The sequence below is a fragment of the Lissotriton helveticus genome, chromosome 6, assembly GCF_964261635.1.
Source record: "Lissotriton helveticus chromosome 6, aLisHel1.1, whole genome shotgun sequence".
Classification (NCBI taxonomy): Eukaryota; Metazoa; Chordata; class Amphibia; order Caudata; family Salamandridae; genus Lissotriton; species Lissotriton helveticus.
In genome coordinates, this window is record NC_136067.1 from 1,025,159,807 (window position 1) to 1,025,167,466 (window position 7,660).

Below are 7,660 nucleotides of genomic sequence, written 5' to 3' on the forward strand. Positions count from 1 at the left end.
AAGTGAAATTTATTTACAGGTTGTGCATTGGTGCTGGTGGATATATACAAGTAAGTGTTGGGTGGGGGAGTGTGAGTTGAAGGTCATGGTAGATGAAATGTCCGTGCTGACACCACATTGGGTGATGTCCCGCTAGTCCAGCAGACCTGTCCCAATACTTGGCGTAGTGGGACAGGATAGTTTGCGGGTGGATGGCAGCCTCAGGCAGAGTTACAGTCATTGTCAGCCCCTCTTTGAGCGTGTAGATGGAGCATCCCCACTGCTCTCAGCTCCATCCAGCCTCGGACGGCCCCTCCGTCTTGGAGGCGCTGCGGAGTCAGCTTGAGGGGCAGGTTGCTCAGGGGCCACTTCCATGTCCAGGGGCACAGGTGGCGGTGGTGTTGCAGAGCGTGGCGGCTGGACACTTGGTTGCGGAGGGGCGGGGGGGTGTTGCGGTCTAACCATACCCTCCACAGTGATGTGTGCTGGCCCAGGAGGTCCACTATTTGGCCAAGGCGGCTGTCAATGGACCGCAACACATTGGCATTATCAACCGAGTCCTGGTGGGCACGATCAGCATGTCCCTGCCCACGGTCATAGGAAGCCTGGACTCTGCCGAGGGCTTCCAGTGTCTCAGCGGCAGAATGGGGTGGGTGTCCTTCCCCAGCTCGCCGGTGTGAGGTACTCCTGCTTGGGGGATGTTGTCTCAGCTCTCTCCTTTCCCGTCCACTTTCCCTGCTTGCCTGGGATGTTGATGGCCCTGCGTCTTGCGGTGGGTCAGGCAGAGTGGCACAGGCAGGAGTGGTGGTAATGGTGGCGGTGGAGGTGGTGGTGGTGGTGGGTCTACAGCTCACTGTGGCAGGTGTTGCAGGAGTGACACAGGCCACGGTTCTTGAGGCAGGGATTTCCAGTGAGCCAGATGGCCCTGGCTGTGTGTATTGGCCCACTCCCTCCTCCGCACCGGAGCTGGCTGTGGCATCGTCACAAGAGAGTCCTGGATGTGAGTGAGGAGAGTGTGGCGGCAGGTTGCTGGTTTCACCAGTCAAATTGCGATCACCTGTGGGAAAAGATTTTGATGATCAATACTTTGGACATGACATGTTTTGATTGACATACATTACTTTTCAGTGTCCTCTCGCACACACCCCACCCTCCACCACCCTCCCTGTGGACATGGGGGCCTGTTGGGAGTTGTAGTTGTGACCTCTCTCACACACCCCACCCACCACCACCCTCCCTGTGGACATGGGGGCCTGTTGGGAGTTGTAGTGCTGGTCTCTCACACACCCCACCCACCAACACCCTTCCTGTGGACATGGGGGCCTGTTGGGAGTTGTAGTTGTGACCTCTATCACACACCCCACCCTCCACCACCCTCCCTGTGGACATGGGGGCCTGTTGGGAGTTGTAGTGCTGGTCTCTCACACACCCCACCCACCACCACCCTCCCTGTGGACATGGGGGCCTGTTGGGAGTTGTAGTGCTGGTCTCTCACACACCCCACCCACCTCCCAACACATCCCACCAACCTCCCTGTGGACATGGGGGCCTGTTGGGAGTTGTAGTGCTGGTCTCTCACCCACCCCACCCACCACCACCCTCCCTGTGGACATGGGGGCCTATTGGGAGTTGTAGTTGTGACCTCTCTCACACAACCCACCCACCACCACCCTCCCTGTGGACATGGGGGCCTGTTGGGAGTTGTAGTTGTGACCTCTCTCACACACCCCACCCACCACCACCCTCCCTGTGGACATGGGGGCCTGTTGGGAGTTGTAGTTGTGACCTCTCTCACACACCCCACCCACCACCACCCTCCCTGTGGACATGGGGGCCTGTTGGGAGTCCTTTACATTTTGGTGAGTATGTAGGCCACATGCATGGGTTGGAGCCTGGGAGCTTTTTCTTCTCAGTTGTGTGAGGCAGGCCATGTCTATGTGCTCGTGGTGCTTGGTTTGTACTTACCAGCCTCTTCTCCTTCCTAAATTCCTTCCAGGCTCTCTGGGTGCAGTATGCCCAGCACCTTTTCCTCCCAATCAGTATAGGGTATGGGCTCCGGGGGTGTGCCGCCGCCAGTGTGATGTGCTCACAGATGGTTTTTAGCACGGATGCCTTTGACCCTGGTTTTTAGGTCATGCCACCGCCTCTGGATCTCGTGCTTTGTCCTTGGCACGGTCCCTGACGCATTCACCCGAGTTACTATCCTGTCCCACATGTGATTTTTCTGGGCCCCGGTGGTCTGCTGGACTAGTGTCCCGAATAAGTGGGGTTCAACACGGATGATTTCATCCACCATGACCTTCAACTCTGTCTCCGTGAATTTGGTTTTTTTTTTGGGTGCCATGGTGTGTGGTGCTCAAGGTGTGGGTTGATTGTTTTGGGAGGTGCAGGTGTGTGGTGTGTAGGAATGGTGTGGTGGGTGTTTGTGTGGTGGGTGTGTTTGGGTGGTGGTTGTATGTGTGCAATTTGTCTCTGCTGTCAGTCGTCTCGGCCCTCTTGCTAGCAGCTATGCTGTGATGCAAAGGATTGTGGTAGTGGGTGGGCGTAATTTTATAGTCTGTGTCGTGGTTGTGTCCCAATGGTTGATGGCAGTCAGGTGCTAGGTGGGTGTGTTGACTAGTGTGGAATAGTAGGTGCTTGGGGGGTTGTCATTGTGGCTTGTGATTGGTGTGAGTGTTTCAAGTGGGTGGGTGTCCTGTGTAGTGTGTTTTGTATTTACTTACGTCTGCATTTGTAAATTGGTTTGACGGTAGGGATGGTGTCCGTGTTGTCCTTCCGCTGGGATGCTGGGTTTCTCGTTGCATGTTTCCGCAGCGGTCGTGGATGGAGGTGAGTTCCGTGGGACTGGCGGCGTGATCCTAATCGCGGGAACGGAGCATCCGCAGGTATCGCGGTGGATGTGCCTGTTCCCGCGGTCATGTTCGTCTGCGGCGGACGGAGTTTCTTAGGTTCCGTCCGCTTGCGGCGGTCTGAGGTGTACTCCGTCCGCCGCGGACAGGGTTTGATGTACTCCGTCCGCGGCGGACAGAGTTTCATGGCATTAATATCATAATCGCAACGGCGGTTTCTCCGCGGAGCGGTCGGGTGTATCTTGGCCGCGTCCTTGGCGGACGGAACCCGTTTCCGTCCGCCATCCTAATCGACCCCTAAGTATGGCTAATTCAATCTCTTCCCAGGTTATGGGAGCGGCTAACAAATTATTTTCAGTTTCCGTTAGCTGAACATTGTCAATATTATTCAGATAATTCATGGGGTTTTTATCATCATTAATTTCATTAGTGGTTTTATTGTATAAGACTTTATAGAAGTCATTAAATGCCTTCAATATGTTTGTTTTAGATTCTTGCAATATTCCCTCCATATCTTTAATTTTCAAAATATCATTCGAAGTGGCTTTCTGTCTTAACCTTTGTGCCAGTATTTTTCCTGTTTGTTCGCTTAATTCGTAGCGCTCCGCCTTATTTTGTTTATATTTGAGCGCAACCTGATCAGCTAAATGAGAGTATACCGCTGCTCGTTCAATAGTCAAGAGTCGTTGCGCCTCCTCAGCACCTTGGCCATGCTGAAGACTAATAGCTAATTTTACCTCTGCGTTCTTAACTTTAGCAATTTTATTCTTAAATTCAGCTTGTATCTTTTTGCGCTGAAAATTAGAATAGCTGATAGGTTCACCTCTGACTATAGATTTAAAAGTATCCCAAACAGCTTGAACTGAGGCTGTCTCATTATTACGATCAAAAAAACTTTGATAATTTCAGCCATATAACGAAGATAGTTTTCATCGAGCAGCAGACTCCTTTGAAAAGACCACTGACTATTCAGGATGACACGTTTAAAGAAGAGTGATAGTTCAAGTATAAGAGGGTTATGATCTGAAACTAATTGAGGTAACAGCTGGATATTCGCATTTTCCAACAAACATGATGAAATGAAAAAATAATCTAAGCAAACTAACTTCTTGTGCGGGATCGAGAAAAAGGTATGGCCAGGATAAGTAGGTTGTAAATTATACCATACGTCAATCAGCCCATTTGCTAATACCAGTTCTCTTAGCGCACTATATGTCCTATACTTGCAACCTATATATTTCCTAGTGGTCCTAATATTACAATTAGAATCAACATGAACATTCAAATCCCCACATAATATAATGAGTTGACAAAAAACCGCCAGCTCCGAGTTAACTGTATTGAATACCTCATTGTCGTCCAAATTAGGACCGTATAAACAACAGACAGTGAATTTATGACCTTCAACGATAATTTCAGCCAGCTCCCGTCTGCCCCATTTATCAGCAAATGTTTTAAGGCATTTACCAACCCCTGGTTTCATACAAATTGCGACTCCTCTTTTGATCCTGGTTTGTTTCGAACACACTAAAAGTTCGAGACCCAAATTCTTTAATATATTTCGTTTATCCCAAGAGATATGGGTTTCTTGTATACATAAGATGTCGAGGCAGAGCAACTGAATTAATCTGGATAAAAACCCCTACTTTTTTTACATTGTTCAGGCCATTAACATTCATTGTGCATATTTTGATTTTCCTATCCATTTTGAAATAAACCCAAGTACAAATTCGGATCTAAGTTTAACAAAATTATACTCTTTTCCCGAGATTCGTACAAAAAAATCATACGATAAGCTGTGTGCGCTGTATATGTTCTAGCACCTACCTCTGCCTTACACCCCCACCTCCACCCTTGTGCCGCCCACCCCCACCGCACCTGGAGCCCTCCCCCCACCCGCCCCACCATATGAGGCTCGGGAACAACCAGTTCCTGATGAGTATGGAGTGTCGTGTCCTCTCGCCCTCAAGTATCCTAGAAGAAAAACCAAACCAAACAAAAGAAAAAAGAGAAAAGAAGAGGACGGAAAAACGGAAACATCTAAGCTAGAAAAAGAAAAGAAAAAGAAAGCACATCATCTCCATTTTCTTAATATTCGTATTACTTTTCCTGTTCTGATGATAGATACATAAAGACTCTAGATATTCCTTAGCTTTCAATTCAGATTGAAATTTTTTTCAATTTGGCTGGGTTTTGTAATAAGAATGTAGCCCCTTTTTTCTGAAAGTCTGGAATAAGTTGACGCAAGTGCCAAAGCTGGGATACCGTAGCTTGTCAAAAGTCTGGTCTCACGAAAAATTCACAGTTCTTAGCTTCAACTTTTTTGTCAGGTCTGGCTTGGGCATAAATTTCTTCCCTAGAAAGAAAGTTATTAAAGGAAACTAGTATCGCCCTAGGATATTCTGCCGTCGCTTGACGTTGTTTCTTTATGACAAACGGAAATCTGTGTGCTCTCTGCACTTCTTTAGACCAGTCCCAGGATACCATGTCAGGAAAGGCCTCATTTAGTGGCTCAACGATAAACATTCTTGCATCTGACCCCTCCTTTTTCTCAGGTATACCGAGAAAGCGTAAGTTATGTCTACGGGACTGGTTTTCCAGACCTGCCAGTTTATACATAAAATCCTCTTTCTGGGCTTTAACATTCTCAAGTTCTTATTTCTGTGCTACGGTCAAATCCTCTAGGGCTGAGATTCTGTCAGTCTATCTGCTGTTTCAGCACAAAGTTTGATAGCTCGCCAAACTATGTTCTTCACTTTAGCACAGGTTGCCTGAGTGCGTGAATTTTCTGCCTTGCTTTCGGCGTGGTGGCTCATCATAGTGTTATAAATGGTGGTTAAAGTAATCTCGTTGTTGTTAGTGATTTCGTGCCCTTGGGTTATGGGTACTGAGCTGACAGCCATCTTGTCTGCTTCTTTCAACGTTCCAGGAGCATACACCTCTTGCGACAAACCAGCAGTGGCTTCTACACGAGATTCAGAGTCTGTGCCAGCAAGACGCTGAGATCCCCTTTTTTGTTTACGTTTCTTGACCGTAGATACACTTGAGTTTGGTGAATTAATATTCAAATTAGAATTAAGTTCCCCTTCAATTTCAAATTTGATGGAACTACTTTCATTGCAGTATTCAGCCCAGTCTTTACTAATGTTTGTGCTTTCATCAGAGGAAAGTTTTCAAGAGCTTCCTGGGAACCTAAGAGTACGGATTCAGGAATAGTACCAGTCGCTATGGCAGCATCAGAGTCTTGAAGAGCTTGAGCCTGCTGTTGCATTTGTCCGGAGACTCTATCTCCCATAATACCTCTGCTCGTACGCTCAGAATCCAATGCTCGGAGCCCGGGATTTATTACAACCCCTTCAAGTGGCATAGCTTCAGTTCTTTTTTTTCGCTGATTTTTTTTCAAACATTGCAGGAAGTGTAAGAGAGACAGAGGGTTGATTTGAGAAGCTTACAGAGGCTGGTGCAGATAACGATGTAGTAGCATTTAATGCAGATGCGCCCCCCTTCTGACCATCATTAACTTCCCTCGCTAAATTTAACTTAGCGTTAATAGCGGAGCTCTCACCTTCAGTGTGCCCACTGGAGTTATCAATATCCTCAGCATTTTCACACCATCCGCTTTAGCTTTATTACTTCGGGTAGTGGTGATCTGGGATCTGGGTTTGGTTCTTTGGCGCCATTTTCTTTGTGCGAGAGCCTCCACGACCTCGGACCATAGTATTCCGTAAAGGCAGCAGAAACAGCGGAAAACGCCAGAAGGGAGCGCACCGCCGAGCACGAAGGAGGTCAATCAGCATTCAGCATTCAAACCAGGTGCACCGGAAAGAGATGTTTTCAGCAGGTTCGTATGCCTTTAATCAGCCGGTACTCTTCTGACCTGTCTGATCCAGCACGGAAATTAAGTGTTTGTATTGTCAACGCTCCGTCCATCATCACCTTTGGTTTTTCTTTGTTCACCCTAAGTTGGCAGGGTATGCTCAGAGGTGAGTCCCTTGCTCACTTTGCCAATAGAGTCAAGCAAGTCCAGCTGAAGATGGCTGTAATGCCAGAAACCGATCCTGGGAAGCTTGATTCAGGTCCAGGGAAGACATGGCTTGGCAGTTCGGGCTGGACTGTTCCCATGAGGCACAGGGTCAGACTGATTTGCATATGGCCATGTCTGAACTGGGGTGGCGGAGTGAGCTAAAGAACGGTGATGGATTAAACCCAGATCAGTTGACTGGGGGTGAGTGTTTGTATTGTCAACGCTCCGTCCATCATCACCTTTGATTTTTCTTTGTTCACCCTAAGTTGGCAGGGTATGCTCAGAGGTGAGTCCCTTGCTCACTTTGCCAATAGAGTCAAGCAAGTCCGGCTGAAGATGGCTGTAATGCCAGAAACCGGTCCTGGGAAGCTTGTTTCCGATCCAGGGAAGACATGGCTTGGCAGTTCGGGCTGGACTGTCCCATGAGGCACAGGGTCAGACTGATTTGCATATGGCCATGTCTGAACTGGGGTGGCGGAGTGAGCTAAAGAACGGTGATGGATTAAACCCAGATCAGTTGACTGGGGGTGAGTGTTTGTATTGTCAACGCTCCGTCCATCATCACCTTTGGTTTTTCTTTGTTCGCCCAAAGTTGGCAGGGTATGCTCAGACGTGAGTCCCTTGCTCACTTTGCCACTAGAGTCAAGCAAGCCCGGCTAAAGACAGCTGTAATGCCAGAAACCGGTCCTGGGAAGCTTGATTCCGGTCCAGGGAAGACATGGCTTGGCAGTTCGGGCTGGACTGTTCCCATGAGGCACAGGGTCAGACTGATTTGCATATGGCCATGTCTGAACTGGGGTGGCAGAGT